General features: G+C 44.7%; 5 non-coding genes across 5 annotated transcripts; 1 reads left to right on the plus strand and 4 right to left on the minus strand.

Annotated features, from left to right (window-relative positions):
- The first annotated feature begins 146 nt into the window (after positions 1 to 146).
- trnaa-agc (transfer RNA alanine (anticodon AGC)) lies at positions 147 to 219 on the plus strand. The gene has a single exon. It is a non-coding gene; the product is annotated as a tRNA-Ala (tRNA).
- Positions 220 to 3,683: 3,464 nt separating this feature from the next.
- Positions 3,684 to 3,755, minus strand: trnaq-cug (transfer RNA glutamine (anticodon CUG)). Its single transcript has one exon. It is a non-coding gene; the product is annotated as a tRNA-Gln (tRNA).
- A 403-nt stretch (positions 3,756 to 4,158) lies between these two features.
- trnaf-gaa (transfer RNA phenylalanine (anticodon GAA)) lies at positions 4,159 to 4,231 on the minus strand. The gene has a single exon. It is a non-coding gene; the product is annotated as a tRNA-Phe (tRNA).
- A 9,511-nt stretch (positions 4,232 to 13,742) lies between these two features.
- On the minus strand, positions 13,743 to 13,814 carry trnaq-cug (transfer RNA glutamine (anticodon CUG)). The gene has a single exon. It is a non-coding gene; the product is annotated as a tRNA-Gln (tRNA).
- Positions 13,815 to 14,649: 835 nt separating this feature from the next.
- trnaf-gaa (transfer RNA phenylalanine (anticodon GAA)) lies at positions 14,650 to 14,722 on the minus strand. Its single transcript has one exon. It is a non-coding gene; the product is annotated as a tRNA-Phe (tRNA).
- Between the last annotated feature and the right edge of the window lie 3,810 nt (positions 14,723 to 18,532).

Here is an 18,532-nt window from a genome sequence, read left to right on the forward strand (position 1 = left end):
TGTTTTTTCGAACGAGGTACTGCACACATTCCTGGCAAATGCAGGTCCCACCGAGATTTGAACTCGGATCTACAATTAAAAGGTAGCCAGTGATCGCACCTCGTCTTTGTCTTTGAGAGCGATGGACACCTCCTCTCCATCATCGCGGGGAATTAGCTCAAATGGTAGAGCGCTCGCTTAGCATGCGAGAGGTTGCGGGATCGATGCCTGCATTCTCCAGTGCTGTCCTTCCTTTTTACGCCCCCTTTCAAGAGGCACTACCTAGATGAGCTCTTCCGGCTCAGTGCTGCCGAAAATGTTTTTTCGAACGAGGTACTGCACACATTCCTGGCAAAAGCAAGTCCCACCGAGATTTGAACTCGGATCGCTGGATTCAGAGCCAAGAGTGCAAACCATTACACCATGGAACCTTGGCGTGTGTCAACTTTTCCCATGAGCAGCAGAGATTTAAGTCATTGAGTCCAAAAGCACGATAGCAAGGAGCAAATGAAGCCTTTGCTTTTTAAGCCCATGTTTCCCCAATTCCGACTCTGTTTGAGATTGCCAATTTCACTGCCACGTCAGCAGTTGCGCATCACCTCTGCTTTTTCCCACCCTTCCGCAAAGAACCTAAAAAGGTTCTACCGAGATTGGAACTTGGATCGCTGGATTCAAAGCCCAAAGTGCTAACCATTACACCATGGAACCAACACTTCCTGATAGCTGGCTGTCTGAGAGGCAGATAGCGATGAGGCTAGGTGGAATCAGGTAGACTAAAAGAGGCGGACGTGGTTCCTCTGCCGAAACCCGGGATATAAATATCCTGGTTGCCCTAATCAGGCTGAAGAGATTAAAAGCAAAGCCTAAATATGGGCTCATCCGGGATTTGAACCAGGGACCTCTCGCACCCTAAGCGAGAATCATACCCCTATACCAATGAGCCGAAACATACATCCTCCCTGCTGCTGCCGAGCCGCAAACATTTCAGCTTGCATGGCTTAAAGCGCAATTTTTTGATTAAATCTACAATTAAAAGGTAGCCAGTGCAAAGTTTCCAGCACAGAGGAAATGCGGCCTCTTTTTTTGTGGTCATTGGAAATCACGCTGCAGCACCTGCACACGAATAATGAGAAGCTTACTTACAGGAGCCTGGTCTGCAACACTGGACCCAGTTGATGTTGCAGGAGCAGAGGCAGCACTTGGCTGGACAGAAGGCTGTGGAGGAGACTGCAGAGGAGGCTGAACAGGGCGCAGAGGAGGAGACTGCAGAGGAGGCTGGGCAGGGCGCAGAGGAGGAGACTGCAGAGGAGGCTGGGCAGGGCGCAGAGGAGGAGACTGCAGAGGAGGCTGGGCAGGGCGCTGCAGTCCTGTGGGTGGCTGTAGTGAGGATGGTCCTGGTGCAGAGGGACAGGGGTTGAAGGCCTTGCTGGAAAGATGGGAGTTGCTCTTTCCAGTGGACAGGAAGCTCTGCAGGCGACTGGGACACCTGGCCAGGGGTCCACAATGCTGGAGGAGCAGGATAAGGGGCAGGAGCAGGGGCAGTAGCACGAGCCGGGGCAGGAGGAGGGCCTCTCGAGCCTGCAGTGGCTGGAGAAAAAAGAAAAAACTTACCCACTTACAGGGTTTGGCTGGAGACAAAATCTTTTGTGCCAGCTGTGAAGCAAATAAATGCTTCCCCCGCGCCAACAGGGCCTTCACATTGGTCGCCAGCAGTGGGCTGTTCTTAGTGGCAGTAGGTGGAGGAGGAACAGACACAGTGGCAGTGGGCACAGCAGCAGTGAGGACAGATGCAGTGGGCACAGTGGCGGTGGGCACGTGGGCTGGAGCCTGCCTCTTCAGCACGTATGCTTTGAAAAGGGCCATATTGGTGTTAGGCCCGGCCTTTGCCTTCTTCAGGTAGGTGATGAGAGCCTGGGCCTCCTTGCTTGGGTCCTCATACACCTCCTTTATTGACCTACCCTTAAAATCCCCAAACTCCACCATCAGACACCAAGAGTCTCCTGTCCTGTGGGCATCCTGCAGCATGGCCTGTTTTTTTCTGATACACCTCTACAGCCTCGCCTACCTCCCTGATCTGCGAGGTGTATCTGAGGAACAGGTGTTTGTTGTCCGACAGCGGGTTGTCCCTCTCCTCCTCCCCCAAAATGCTGCTGACCAGATAGCAGGCATACCACAGTGAGTTCTTCAGCAGCCTGAGGAACCTCTGACCCTGGTGTTTCCCAAACTGGATCTTGCAGTGAGACAGAACCAGGAACTGGTCTCCAGGATTCCCTCCATTCTGCCTCACAAAGGCAGTGGCCTCAGCCAAGACCTCCTCTTTACACCTGGCCCTCCCTGCCAACACGATCTTCCTCCTATTGGCCTCCTCAGTTGGCCCCATAAGGAGTCGACCCTCAGAGGTTCTTCGTAAAACCGGGTATGCATACATAATCTGAAAGGACACAGGCATAAACAGAACGTTACATAGCTGTCATATTCCAACTGAAAGTATTTTACTACAGCATTTTTTTTATGTAATTAATTATTATAATATTATAATAATTAATGATTATTATTATTATGAGCATAAGCATTATTGTTTTTTATACAACTGTGAATCACTTTGAATTGCCTTGTGTACAAATTGTAAATAGTGTGATGAACTAATTAATAAGAAAATAAATTACACTTCTTGGTACAATCTTGCTGGTATCATGCCATGCTTAAATCGTTTTGTTTTGTTTAGCTTTTGTGGCAGAGATTACTAAGAAACACCAAATATAACATAAAGGCGTTTATGACAATTCATAATAATATGATCATCAAACAGATCTAAAACTTAAAATGGTATATCAAATCGTTTTGGTATATCTTTTATAACATAGTTGAGAATCATTTGTTGAAACAAAAAAACACTTGTTTTTGCCTATTCATGTCTTTTTAAATATGTATAACATAGTATTTAAAAAGATAACATAAATATGTATACTGGTGTATAACATAGTATAGTATAACATATATGAATTAAACTTTTTTTTTTAAAGGTTTTAGTAAAAATCTTCTTGTGCTCAAAATAATGTAATGAATGACACAAAAAATACTAAATTAACTACAACAAAAAAATGGTTTAAGGAGGATATAGCTTAATTAGTGGTCGGCTAATTATCTTGACAGTAGTGACAATTTTTTTTACTGTATATCATGGTAAACTTGCAGGTTCACATGTACAGAAGAAAACGTGTGCTTTTACACGCTAGCTGGCTTTATTGCCATGTTTAATTGTCTAAAAACAAACACTGTTTATGAATAAATAATGATCGATTATAGAGTCGTGAAGAATAGACTTACCTGTTGCAAAGATTGCAAAGATGACGATAATAACAGCGGTCGCCGATTGGTCAAAAGTAAGCCACAGGAGCAGAGCCAGGAGAGAAACGCGATTGGTCAAAAGTAAGCCACAGGAGAGAAAGGCGATTGGTCAAAAGTAAGCCACAGCAGAGAAACACGATTGGCTCACGTGGGCTTACTTTGGGCTTACTTTGGCTCAATCGGTAGGAAGCAGTAGGCGCAAGCGAGAGGTAGTGGGATCGATGCCTGCATTCTCCAGTGCTGTCCATCCTTTTTACGCCCCACTTCAAGGGGCACTACCTAGATGAGCTCTTGCGGCTCAGTGCTGCCGAAAAAGTTTTTTCGAACGAGGTACTGCACACATTCCTGGCAAAAGCAGGTCCCACCGAGATTTGAACTCGGATCGCTAGATTCAGAGCCCAGAGTGCTAACCATTACACCATGGAACCTTGGCGTGTGTCAACTTTTCCCATGAGCAGCAGAGATTTAAGTCATTGAGTCCAGAAGCACGATAGCAAGGATTTAAGTCATTGAGTCCAGAAGCACGATAGCAAGGAGCAAATGAAGCCTTTGCTTTTTAAGCCCATGTTTCCCCAATTCCGACTCGGTTTGAGAGTGCCAATTTCACCGCCACGTCAGCAGTTGCGCATCACCTCTGTTTCTTCCCTCCCTTCCGCAAAGAACCTAAAAAGTTTCCACCGAGATTTGAACTCAGACTTCTGGATTCAAAGCCCAGAGTGCTAATCATTACACCATGGAACCAACACACTCTGCTAGCTGGCTGTCTGAGAGGCAGATAGCGATGAGGCTAGGTGGAATCAGGTAGACTAAAAGAGGCGGACATGGTTACTCTGCCGAAACCCGGTATTGAACCAGGGACCTTTAGATCTTCAGTCTAACGCTCTCCCAACTGAGCTATTTCGGCCAGATACTTGTATGGTTTAGCCAGAAGGGATGTCTGGGAGACCGCCCGTCATTTTCGAGAAGAGCAGAGCGAAGGTCCCAGAGAGAAAATGAGTGGCCCGTACGGGGATGAAAACCCGCCACCTTGGCGTTATTAGCACCACGCTCTAAGCAACTGAGCTAACCGGCCTCTCTCTGGCACATTTTATCCCCAATTTCTCACAAATATCCTGGTTGCCCTAATCAGGCTGAAGAGATTAAAAGCAAAGCCTAATAATGGGCTCGTCTGGGATTTGAGCCCGGGACCTCTCGCACCCTAAGCGAGAATCATACCCCTAGACCAACGAGCCGAAACATACATCCTCCCTGCTGCTGCCGGGCCGCAAACATTTCAGCTTCCATGGCTTAAAGCGCAATTTTTTGATTAAATCTACTATTAAAAGGTAGCCAGTGCAAAGTTTCCAGCACAGAGGAAATGCGGCATCTTTTTTTGTGGTCATTGGAAATCACGCTGCAGGACCTGCACACGAATAATGAGAAGCTTACTTACAGGAGCCTGGTCTGCAACACTGGACCCAGTTGATGTTGCAGGAGCAGAGGCAGCACTTGGCTGGACAGAAGGCTGTGGAGGAGACTGCAGAGGAGGCTGAGCAGGGCGCAGAGGAGGAGACTGCAGAGGGGCTGGGCAGGGCGCAGAGGAGGAGACTGCAGAGGAGGCTGGGCAGGCCGCAGAGGAGGAGACTGCAGAGGAGGCTGGGCAGGGCGCTGCAGTCCTGTGGGTGGCTGTAGTGAGGATGGTCCTGGTGCAGAGGGACAGGGGTTGAAGGCCTTGCTGGAAAGATTGGAGTTGCTCTTTCCAGTGGACAGGAAGCTCTGCAGGCGACTGGGACACCTGGCCAGGGGTCCACAATGCTGGAGGAGCAGGATAAGGGGCAGGAGCAGGGGCAGTAGCACGAGCCGGGGCAGGAGCAGGGCCTCTCGAGCCTGCAGTGGCTGGAGCGTAAAAAAACACAACGAAATTATCTTATTGTTTTAGACTTTCACTGCATGACTTTCTCAGCTCTGCTGGACAGCTACTGCGATTACAAGGTTTACTGCAAAGCATGTACGATTAGTAGAGAGATGACATGATGATGAAAAGATGGAAGGAAGCAGTGAAAATCATCCTGTTTTTCATCCAAGCACCATTAGAAGAAATACAAGAAGAAAAAAAGATGGGATCAGCCAAGTGTGAAGCGAAGCAGACCAAACACTACAACAGCCACTTATTCCAAGGGGAGTGGGGGAAGTGTGAGATGACAAGAATGAGCTTTAGTCAGTGATTACGATAAAAAATGAAATAAAACCTTTTACATACACCTTTAAATTATCTTTTTTCCTTTGAGGATGTTCACTCAAAGAGTGAATGTAGATTGACACCTGAGAAGTGCCATTCCTCTGTGTTGTGAAATAAAATAATATGTCATTTAAAAAATACTGTTTTGTTTTATTTGTAATTGTTTGTAAAATATTGTTTAAGATTTTCATACCTTGAGGAAGTTGTTCCTCAGCTTGCGAGGCTACAGTTGCCATCTCCAGGTCATCTTCCTCCTCAAAAAAATCCGTAGCAGCAGAGTCTGTAAAATAACATAAAACACTAAGCACATGTCACCAACACACTTGTATGTGTTAAGTGATACTCACCACATGTAAAGAGCTGTCTCCGGACTGCGGACTCAGACACAGGTGGTACACGTGGTCCTGCAGCTGTTGAACACGTATTTTCGTTAGACATATATACTGCATAATATATACTGTAATTATTTTAAAGCTTGCAAATCACTTACAGGGTTTGGCTGGAGACAAAATCTTTTGTGCCGGCTGTGAAGCAGATAAATGCTTCCCCCACGCCAACAGGGCCTTCACATTGGTCGCCAGCAGTGGCCTGTTCTTAGTGGCAGTAGGTGGAGGAGGAACAGACACAGTGGCAGTGGGCACAGCAGCAGTGAGGACAGATGCAGTGGGCACAGTGGTGGTGGGCACGTGGGCTGGAGCCTGCCTCTTCAGCACGTATGCTTTGAAAAGGGCCATATTGGTGTTAGGCCCGGCCTTTGCCTTCTTCAGGTAGGTGATGATAATAGCCTGGGCCTCCTTGCTTGGGTCCTCATACACCTCCTTCATTGACCTACCCTTAAAATCCCCAAACTCCACCATCAGACATCCAGAGTCTCCTGTCCTCTGGGCCTCCTGCAGCATGGCCTGTTTTATATGACACACCTCCACAGCCTCGCCTACCTCCCTGATCTGCGAGGTGTATCTGAGGAACAGGTGTTTGTTGTCAGACAGCGGGTTGTCCCTCTCCTCCTCCCCCAAAATGCTGCTGACCAGATAGCAGGCATACCCCAGTGAGTTCTCCAGCAGCCACAGGAACCTCTGACCCTGGTGTTTCCCAAACTGGATCTTGCAGTGAGCCAGAACCAGGAACTGGTCTCCAGGATTCCCTCCATTCTGCCTCACAAAGGCAGTGGCCTCAGCCAGGACCTCCTCCTTACACCTGGCCCTCCCTGCCAACACGATCTTCCTCCTATTGGCCTCCTCAGTTGGCCCCATAAGGAGTCGACCCTCAGAGGTTCTTCGTAAAACCGGGTATGCATACATAATCTGAAAGGACACAGGCATAAACAGAACGTTACATAGCTGTCATATTCCAACTGAAAGTATTTTACTACAGCATTTATTTTTTATGTAATTAATTATTATAATATTATAATAATTAATGATTATTATTATTATGAGCATAAGCATTATTGTTTTTATACAACTGTGAATCACTTTGAATTGCCTTGTGTACAAATTGTAAATAGTGTGATGAACTTATTAATAAGAAAATCAATAACACTTCTTGGTACAATCTTGCTGGTATCATGCCATGTATCATGTATCATGGTAAAGTTGCAGGTTCACATGTACAGAAGAAAACGTGTGCTATTACACGCCAGCTAGCTTTATTGGCATGTTTAATTGTGTAAAAACAAACACTGTTTATGAATAAATAATGATCGATTATACAGTCGTGAAGAATAGACTTACCTGTTGCAAAGATGACGATAATTACTACTGATGACGACTACTTCCTGCTCAGCTACTGTTCGGACGCTCTCGCTTACTGCTCCACGCTTTGCTCTATCGCTTTTATATTTCTATAATTTATCTCCTTTTATCACCTAATTTTAACTTCAGCAAATCAGCACAGTGCTCAAACGCTTGGATTACTACAAAAAAAAGCAGAATTATTTTATTCGACCAGCCTCCCACTGAATCTAGTGCTTCTCGACAGGCCATACTGAGTGTAGAGAAACAAGCCGATCGTTTTACTAATCGATGGCACAAACAGGGTGCGAGACCCAAAGGCACTCGAGACATCAGATTGTCACGAGCATCACATATTACTGCAGTAGCATCCTCTACCCCAGATACGGCTCTGACAAGGACTGCAAACACTGGTCTCCTACCACCGCCTATACATCTTGAGAACAGATTTGAAGTATTAATGAATGAGGAATCCCCAAATTTGATGAATGTGATCGCACACAGACAGAATCAGCCAGTAGCTAACACTGATGCTAACTGGGGCTCAAGGTCGAGCAGACAGCGGCACTCAGCTCACAGTGCAGCCGAGCCCAGGACTCTGATAGTGGGCGACCCGTAATCAGAAACATTAATAGCAGGGATACAACAACGTGCTGCCTTCCACAAGCAACAACTTCTGATGTAAACAGGGAACTTCAGAACATTCTGATGAAACATAAGACTGCAAATCGACTCATCATTCATGTGGGGAAGAATGATATTCATAAAGAGCAGTCGGAACTTCTTAAAAAGGATTTCAATTAACTTTTTGAAACACTTAAAAGACTGAAAGTTCAAACATTCATCAGTGGACCACTCCCAGCAAGAGGAACAAACAGGTTTTCACGGTTGCTTGGGCTTAATACATGGCTGCAAAAAACCTGCAATATAAAAGGAGTGAACTTTATTGACAACTTCAATCTTTTCTGGAGTCAGAGGCAACTGTTTCAACAGGATGGCCACCACCCAACCAAACTTGGTTCAAGAGTGCTAAAGGACAATATCTACTTCTCCCTCCGTCATCCTTCTGCAATGTGTGCAAATCCACTCAACCTGAATGGCACACACACACCTGGATACAGTATGAATGACCACAGGATTTCACTTCAGCCCCTGAATGGACATGCGGTTGAGCAAAAATCCCTCTCACCGGAAACATTATCACTCTCTCCAGAATCTCCACTTCTGTGCTTCTCAGAGAAAATGGAACAACTGGTGCATGCTGGAACTAGACTATCCCACTCTTTTGCTGCGAGCCCCCAGATACCAACCAAAAAACGCCAGGCCCCACAACCACCAAAGCCTGCGGGCCCAGCTCACCCTCTCCCTCCTCCTGTGAGCTCTTCGGCCTCTGCCACAGCGCCAGGGCCCACACCCTCCCCCAGCGGCTCGAGGTGAACCAAAAACAACTGATACCAGCTCTCAGTGATATGTGTCGGGTCCCCGCTATGATAACAATAACTTTCTCAAATGTTTACAGAACCAGCGGGAACCCAGTGTGCCTGTATCTTTTTCTATTGCTGTTCGATTACATGATAGAAAGTCTAAGGCCTTCAAAAGCCGTACAGCAAACCCATCTAATCTGGTGCCTATTACACGACATACCAAGTTTGCTGTGGGGACAAAAAGTAAGACTGTTAAGTTAGCACTTTTAAACATCCTTTCACTTAAAAATAAATCACTTTTAGTCAACGACTTAATAACCACATACAACCTGGATTTTATGTTGCTAAATGAAACTTGGCTAGAAGAAAGTTGCAGTGCAACAGTCCTCAATGAAACAGCCCCTCCTAACTTTACTTTTATGAGTGTCTGCAGAGCTGTCAGAAGAGGCGGAGGTTTAGCTGCTCTTTATAAAGATGTCTCTCAATGTAAGCAAATATCATTTGGGAATTACCCGTCTTTCGAGTATCTCGGTATTGTGTTAAAAGGTGCTCCACGCATTTTACTTATCATTGTTTACAGGCCTCCAAAATACTCTCCAGCTTTTGCTGAGAACTTAACAGAACTGTTATCAACAATTTCCTCAGAGTTTGACTGCTTTGCCATTGCTGGAGATTTTAACATTCACATAGATAATGCAGAAAACAATATTGCAAAAGAAATCAAAACTGTTTTAAAAACTTTTGATCTGACTCAGCATGTACATGGACCCAAACATAATTGTGGACACACTCTAGATTTACTTATCAGTAAGGGTCTAAACATTTAATCAATTGTTATTAAGGATGTAGCACTGTCTGAAATACTGATACAGGCAAATTATCAGTGCTGGTACTACTCGACCTCAGTGCTGCATTTGACACTGTCGATCACAAAATACTTCTTGACAGGCTGGAAAACTGGGTCGGGCTTTCTGGGATAGTCCTAAAATGGTTCAGGTCATACTTAGGAGGCAGAGGTTATTATGTGAGTATAGGAGACCATAAGTCTGAGTGGACATCCATGACATGCGGAGTCCCTCAAGGCTCAATTCTTGCGCCACTCCTATTCAACCTGTACATGCTCCCAATGAGCCAAATAATGAGAAAGAACCAAATCGCTTACCAGAGCTATGCAGACGACACACAGCTCTACTTATCCCTATCGCCTAACGATTACAGCCCCATTGACTCCCTTTGCCAATGCATTGATGAAGTAAACAATTGGATGTGCCAAAACTTTCTTCAGTTAAACAAAGACAAAACTGAAGTCATTGCGTTTGGAAACAAAGATGAAGTTCTCAAGGTGAACGTATACCTTCAGTCTAGGGGTCAAACAACTAAAAATCAAGTCAGGAATCTGGGTGTGTCTCTGGAGTCAGACCTTAGTTTCAGTAGTCATGTCAAAGCAATAACTAAATCAGCATATTATCACCTGAAAAATATTGCAAGAATTAGATGCTTTGTTTCCAGTCAAGACTTAGAAAAACTTGTGCATGCTTTCATCACCAGTAGGGTGGATTATTGTAATGGACTTCTCACTGGCCTTCCCAAAAAGACCATAAGACAGTTGCAGCTCATACAGAACGCTGCTGCTAGGATTCTGAGCAGAACCAGAAAATATGAACACATCACACCAGTCCTCAGGTCTTTACACTGGCTGCCAGTTACATTTAGGATTGATTTTAAAGTATTATTACTGGTATATAAATCATTCAATGGCCTAGGACCTCAATACATTGCATATATGCTCAGTGAATATAAACCCAACAGATCACTCAGATCATTAGGATCACATCGGCTAGAAATACCAAGGGTTCACTCGAAGCACGGCGAGTCTGCTTTTAGCTACTATGCCAGCCGCAGCTGGAATCAGCTTCCAGAAGAGATCAGATGTGCTCCTACAGTAGTCACATTCAAATCCAGACTCAAAACACATCTGTTTAACTGTGCATTTACTGAATGAGCACTGTGCCACTGTTCGTCCGACTGTTTGCACTGTATTTTATTTTATGTTTTAATTATTCTGATTTCTGTATTTTATCTTTTATTCCAAACTGTTTTAATTATTCTGATTTCTTTTGATTATTTTAATTTCTTCTATGTAAAGCACTTTGAATTACCATTGTGTATGAAATGTGCTATATAAATAAACTTGCCTTGCCTTGACTTGATCATTTTTGTATTTTCTTTGATATATTGATCTCTCCTGCCATTGAAGCTAGATCTGTGTCTGTCAAGAAGAGATGCTTAAATGAGAACACTAGTGTACTATTTATGAAGGCTATATCTTTAACACCAAGCATATCTGCTGACTCTGTTGATTTTCTCCTTGATTCTTTTAACTCAAAAGTAAAGAGTGTAATTGATGATATTGCTCCTCTGAAAGTCAGGAAGAAGAGTGGCAGACAAAAAGCACCTTGGAGAAACTCAACAGCAGTGCAAAATATGAAAAGACAATGCAGAAAAGCAGAGCGCATGTGGCGGAAGACAAAACTTGTAGTCCATTATAACATCTACAAAGACAGCGTCCATGCTTTCAATAAGGAACTAAGCAAAGCTAGACAGACTTTTTTCTCGAATATTATAAACAGCAATATAAACAACACGCGCACTCTTTTTGCTGCTGTAGAGAGACTGACAACCCCCCCAAGCCAGATTCCCAGTGAAATGCTCTCAGTGAGAAAGTGCAGTGAGTTTACTTCTTTCTTCTCTGAGAAAATCAATAATATCAGAAATGTGATCAGCTCATCCTTGAGTTGCGCTGGGGTCAGGCAGATCAGACAACAGCACGAGAAAGTAGCCACTATGTCTGATTTCGAAGAAATTGATGGCAAAATTTTGGAAGAAACCGTACAGCAACTAAAAACATCAATCTGCGCCCTTGACGCACTTCCCACATCTTTTTTCAAAAATGTTTTACACAGCTTAGAAGCAGATCTCCTGGAAGTGGTAAATGCCTCACTTCTCTCTGGGAGTTTTCCGACCTCCCTGAAAACTGCTGTCGTCAAGCCCCTCCTGAAAAAGAGCTGGATAAGACCATATTAAACAACTATAGACCGATATCAAATCTTCCTTTCATAGGCAAGATCATTGAAAAAGTTGTCTTCAATCAGCTGAACAAATTCTTAAGCTCGAATGGATACTTTGACCATTTTCAATCTGGTTTCCGACCGCACCACAGTACAGAGACCGCGCTCATAAAGATAATAAATGATATTCGCTTAAATACTGATACAGGCAAATTATCAGTGCTGGTACTACTCGACCTCAGTGCTGCATTTGACACTGTCGATCACAAAATACTTCTTGACAGGCTGGAAAACTGGGTCGGGCTTTCTGGGATAGTCCTAAAATGGTTCAGGTCATACTTAGGAGGCAGAGGTTATTATGTGAGTATAGGAGACCATAAGTCTGAGTGGACATCCATGACATGCGGAGTCCCTCAAGGCTCAATTCTTGCGCCACTCCTATTCAACCTGTACATGCTCCCAATGAGCCAAATAATGAGAAAGAACCAAATCGCTTACCATAGCTATGCAGACGACACACAGCTCTACTTATCCCTATCGCCTAACGATTACAGCCCCATTGACTCCCTTTGCCAATGCATTGATGAAGTAAACAATTGGATGTGCCAAAACTTTCTTCAGTTAAACAAAGACAAAACTGAAGTCATTGCGTTTGGAAACAAAGATGAAGTTCTCAAGGTGAACGCATACCTTCAGTCTAGGGGTCAAACAACTAAAAAGCAAGTCAGGAATCTGGGTGTGTCTCTAGAGTCAGACCTTAGTTTCAGTAGTCATGTCAAAGCAATAACTAAATCAGCATATTATCACCTGAAAAATATTGCAAGATTTAGATGCTTTGTTTCCAGTCAAGACTTAGAAAAACTTGTGCATGCTTTCATCACCAGTAGGGTGGATTATTGTAATGGACTTCTCACTGGCCTTCCCAAAAAGACCATAAGACAGTTGCAGCTCATACAGAACGCTGCTGCTAGGATTCTGAGCAGAACCAGAAAATATGAACACATCACACCAGTCCTCAGGTCTTTACACTGGCTGCCAGTTACATTTAGGATTGATTTTAAAGTATTATTACTGGTATATAAATCATTCAATGGGCTAGGACCTCAATACATTGCAGATATGCTCAGTGAATATAAACCCAACAGATCACTCAGATCATTAGGATCACATCGGCTAGAAATACCAAGGGTTCACTCTAAGCATGGCGAGTCTGCTTTTAGCTACTATGCCAGCCGCAGCTGGAACCAGCTTCCAGAAGAGATCAGATGTGCTCCTACAGTAGTCACATTCAAATCCAGACTCAAAACACATCTGTTTAACTGTGCATTTACTGAATGAGCACTGTGCCACTGTTCGTCCGACTGTTTGCACTGTATTTTATTTTATGTTTTAATTATTCTGATTTCATTTGATTATTTCTGTATTTTATCTTTTATTCCAAACTGTTTTAATTATTCTGATTTCTTTTGATTATTTTAATTTCTTCTATGTAAAGCACTTTGAATTACCATTGTGTATGAAATGTGCTATATAAATAAACTTGCCTTGCCTTGCCTAATAATAGCGGTCGCCGATTGGTCAAAAGTAAGCCACAGGAGCAGAGCCAGGAGAGAAACGCGATTGGTCAAAAGTAAGCCACAGGAGAGAAAGGCGATTGGTCAAAAGTAAGCCACAGGAGAGAAACACGATTGGTCAAAAGTAAGCCACAGGAGAGAACGCGATTGGTCAAAAGTAAGCCACAGCAGAGAAACACGATTGGCTCACGTGGGCTTATTTTGGGCTTACTTTGGCTCAATCGGTAGGAAGCAGTAGGCGCAAGCGAAAGGTAGTGCGATCGATGCCTGCATTCTCCAGTGCTGTCCATCCTTTTTACGCCCCCCTTCAAGGGGCACTACCTAGATGAGCTCTTGCGGCTCAGTGCTGCCGAAAAAGTTTTTTCGAACGAGGTACTGCACACATTCCTGGCAAAAGCAGGTCCCACCGAGATTTGAACTCAGTTCGCTGGATTCAGAGCCCAGAGTGCTAACCATTACACCATGGAACCTTGGCGTGTGTCAACTTTTCCCATGAGCAGCAGAGATTTAAGTCATTGAGTCCAGAAGCACGATAGCAAGGATTTAAGTCATTGAGTCCAGAAGCACGATAGCAAGGAGCAAATGAAGCCTTTGCTTTTTAAGCCCATGTTTCCCCAATTCCGACTCGGTTTGAGAGTGCCAATTTCACCGCCACGTCAGCAGTTGTGCATCACCTCTGTTTTTTCCCTCCCTTCCGCAAAGAACCTAAAAAGGTTCCACCGAGATTTGAACTCGGATCGCTGGATTCAAAGCGCAATTTTTTGATTAAATCTACAATTAAAAGGTAGCCAGTGCAAAGTTGCCAGCACAGAGGAAATGCGGCCTGTTTTTTTGTGGTCATTGGAAATCACGCTGCAGGACCTGCACACGTGCTAGGGATCGCGCCTCGTCTTTGTCTTTGAGAGCGATGGACACCTTCTCTCCGTCATCGAGGGGAATTTGCTCAAATGGTAGAGCGCTCGCTTAGCATGCGAGAGGTAGCGGGATCGATGCCTGCATTCTCCAGTGCTATCCATCCTTTTTACGCCCCCCTTCAAAGGGCACTACCTAGATGAGCTCTTGCGGCTCAGTGCTGCCGAAAATGTTTTTTCGAACGAGGTGCTCCACACATTCCTGGCAAATGCAGGTCCCACCGAGATTTGAACTCTGGATTCAAAGCCCAGAGTGCTAACCATTACACCATGGAACAAACACACCCTGCTGTCTGAGAGGCGGATAGCGATGAGGCTAGGTGGAATCAGGTGGATAAGAGCTGGCGTTTGGTCAATGGACCGCCTCGACTAAGAGAGGCAGACGTGGTTCCTCTGCCGAAACCCGGGATTGAACCAGGGACCTTTAGATCTTCAGTCTAACGCCCTTCCAACTGAGCTATTTCAGCCAGGTACTTGTGCGGTTTAGCCAGCAGCCATGTCTGGGAGACCGCCAGTCATTTTTGAGAAGAGCAGAGCGAAGGTCCCAGAGAGAAAATGAGTTGCCCGTACGGGGATCGAACCCTTGATCTTGTAAGCATGTATGATTAGTAGAGAGATGACATGATGATGAAAAGATTGAAGGAAGCAGTGAAAATCATCCTGTTTTTCATCCAAGCACCATTAGAAGAAATACAAGAAGAGAAAAAGATGGGATCAGCCAAGTGTGAAGTTAAGCAGACCAAACACTACAACAGCCACTTATTCCAAGGGGAGTGGGGGAAGTGTGAGATGACAAGAATGAGCTTTAGTCAGTGATTACGATAAAAAATTAAATAAAACCTTTTACATACACCTTTAAATTATCTTTTTTCCTTTGAGGATGTTCACTCAAAGAGTGAATGTAGATTGACACCTGAAAAGTGTCATTCCTCTGTGTTGTGAAATAAAATAATATGTCATTTAAAAAATACTGTTTTGTTTTATTTGTAATTGTTTGTAAAATATTGTTTAAGATTTACATACCTTGAGGAAGTTGTTCCTCAGCTTGCGAGGCTACAGTTGCCATCTCCAGGTCATCTTCCTCCTCAAAAAAATCCGTAGCAGCAGAGTCTGTAAAATAACATAAAACACTAAGCACATGTCACCAACACACTTGTATGCGTTAAGTGATACTCACCACATGTAAAGAGCTGTCTCCGGGCTGCGGACTCAGACGCAGGATGTACACGTGGTCCTGCAGCTGTTGAACACGTATTTTCGTTAGACATATATACTGCCTAATATATACTGTAATGATTTTAAAGCTTGCAAATCACTTACAGGGTTTGGCTGGAGCCAAAATCTTTTGTGCCAGCTGTGAAGCAAATAAATGCTTCCCCCGCGCCAACAGGGCCTTCACATTGGTCGCCAGCAGTGGCCTGTTCTTAGTGGCAGTAGGTGGAGGAGGAACAGACACAGTGGCAGTGGGCACAGCAGCAGTGAGGACAGATGCAGTGGGCACAGTGGTGGTGGGCACGTGGAATGGAGCCTGCCTCTTCAGCATGTAGGCTTTGAAAAGGCCATATTGGTGTTAGGCCTGGCCTTTGCCTTCTTCAGGTAGGTGATGAGAGCCTGGGCCTCCTTGCTTGGGTCCTCATACACCTCCTTCATTGACCTACCCTTAAAATCCCCAAACTCCACCATCAGACATCCAGAGTCTCCTGTCCTCTGGGCCTCCTGCAGCATGGCCTGTTTTTTCTGATACACCTCCACAGCCTCGCCTACCTCCCTGATCTGCGAGGTGTATCTGAGGAACAGGTGTTTGTTGTCCGACAGCGGGTTGTCCCTCTCCCCCTCCCCCAAAATGCTGCTGACCAGATAGCAGGCATACCCCAGTGAGTTCTCCAGCAGCCACAGGAACCTCTGACCCTGGTGTTTCCCAAACTGGATCTTGCAGTGAGCCAGAACCAGGAACTGGTTTCCAGGATTCCCTCCATTCTGCCTCACAAAGGCAGTGGCCTCAGCCAGGACCTCCTCCATACACCTGGCCCTCCCTGCCAACACGATCTTCCTCCTATTGGCCTCCTCAGTTGGCCCCATAAGGAGTCGACCCTCAGAGGTTCTCCGTAAAACCGGGTATGCATACATAATCTGAAAGGACACAGGCATAAACAGAACGTTACATAGCTGTCATATTCCAACTGAAAGTATTTTACTACAGCATTTGTTTTTTATGTAATTAATTATTATAATATTATAATAATTAATGATTATTATTATTATGAGCATAAGCATTATTGTTTTTTATACAACTGTGAATCACTTTGAATTGCCTTGTGTACAAATTGTAAATAGTGTGATGATCTTATTAATAAGAAAATAAATAACACTTCTTGGTACAATCTTGCTGGTATCATGCCATGCTTAAATCGTTTTGTTTTGTTTAGCTTTTGTGGCAGAGATTACTAAGAAACACCAAATATAACATAAAGGCGTTTATGACAATTCATAATAATATGATCATCAAACAGATCTAAAACTTAAAATGGTATATCAAATCGTTTTGGTATATCTTTTATAACATAGTTGAGAATCATTTGTTGAAACAAAAAAACACTTGTTTTTGCCTATTCATGTCTTTTTAAATACGTATAACATAGTATTTAAAAAGATAACATAAATATGTATACTGGTGTATAACATAGTATAGTATAACATATATGAATTAAACTTTTTTTTAAAGGTTTTAGTAAAAATCTATCACGATCAAAAACGAGGAAGCAAGGATGCAAGTAACTCTATATATATTTAATGAAAGGTCAGAAAACAAAAGAACACTGGTGACGCAGGGACTAGATGATCAGGTGTCCGGTTGTTGAGTGGTGATGATCAGGTGTCCGGTTGTTGAGTGGTGAGGTGATGAGTGCCGAGTGGTGAAGTAATCCAAGGAACACGAAGACAGGAACAGGACACGAACTGAAACTCCGACAAGACCAGGACCAACACGCACAAGAGACATCACACAACGATCTGACAATGAGAGGAGAATGTGGTGAGATTAAGTAGGCGAGTGTATGGGCTGCAGCTGGTGAGTTGAGTACGCTCAGCTGGATCGCTGATCAGTGAATGGAGTGGCAACGCCCATTCCCACACACCCACACACATAACAACAGAAATACGAGACAAAAAGGAAACAGTGAATTTATAAACCGTGACAGTACCCCTCCTCCTAGGAACGCCTCTTGGCGTTCCCAGACTCCCTTACCTGTCGATTGTAATCATCAATAAGGGAGTGATCCAGGATGTCTCTAGCAGGTACCCAACTTCTCTACTCTGGACCGTAACCTTCCCAGTCCACCAAGTACTGGAATCCGCGTCCCCTTCGCCTAGAGTCCAGAATACGATTTACCGAATAAGTTGGTTCCCCTTCTACGAGTCGCGGTGGAGGAGGAACCGGGACTGGCGGGTTAATGCGAGAATGAAATACGGGCTTAATTTTGGATACATGAAAGACGGAATGAATCCTCCTGTACACTGGAGGCAAGTGAGTTTTTTCACTGAGGCGGACTGCCACCGGACTAATGATTTTGGCGACAGTAAACAGTAAACAGTAAACGGGCCAATGAATTTGGGAGCTAGTTTATTAGAAATGGAGCAGAGAGGAATGTTCCTGGTAGAAAGCCACACCTTTTGGCCAACGACGTATACGGGAGGCTTTGACCGGTGGCGATCGGCCTTAGCCTTGGTGCGCGCCCCCACCTGGAGTAGAGTCTCCCGGGCTCTAGTCCAAGTGCGGTGACACCTCTGGACGAAAGCGTGAGCGGAGGGAACCGCGACCTCGGATACCAGACTGGCAAAAATTGGTGGCTGGTACCCTACGCTACACTCAAACGGAGACAGACCCGTGGATGACACTGGTAGCGTGTTGTGGGCGTACTCCACCATGGACAGTTGTTGGCTCCATGAGGAAGGATTCTTGGAAACCAAACATCGCAACACCCTTTCCAAATCCTGGTTGGCTCTCTCGGTTTGACCATTGCTCTGGGGATGGAACCCTGAGGACAGACTAACAGTCGCTCCCAGTAACCTACAAAACTCTCGCCAAAATTTGGACACAAACTGGGGTCCCCTGTCGGAGACCACGTCTGTCGGGAGGCCATGTATACGAAAGACGTGATCTACGACTGTCAACGCTGTCTCCTTAGCTGAGGGTAATTTGAGTAAGGGAATAAAGTGAGCCGCCTTCGAGAACCGGTCCACCACAGTTAAAACAACCGTGTTACCCTGGGAGGGTGGGA

The sequence above is a fragment of the Siphateles boraxobius genome, unplaced genomic scaffold, assembly GCF_051911475.1.
Source record: "Siphateles boraxobius isolate OS27281-9 unplaced genomic scaffold, OSU_SipBor_1 269, whole genome shotgun sequence".
NCBI classification, from domain to species: domain Eukaryota; kingdom Metazoa; phylum Chordata; class Actinopteri; order Cypriniformes; family Leuciscidae; genus Siphateles; species Siphateles boraxobius.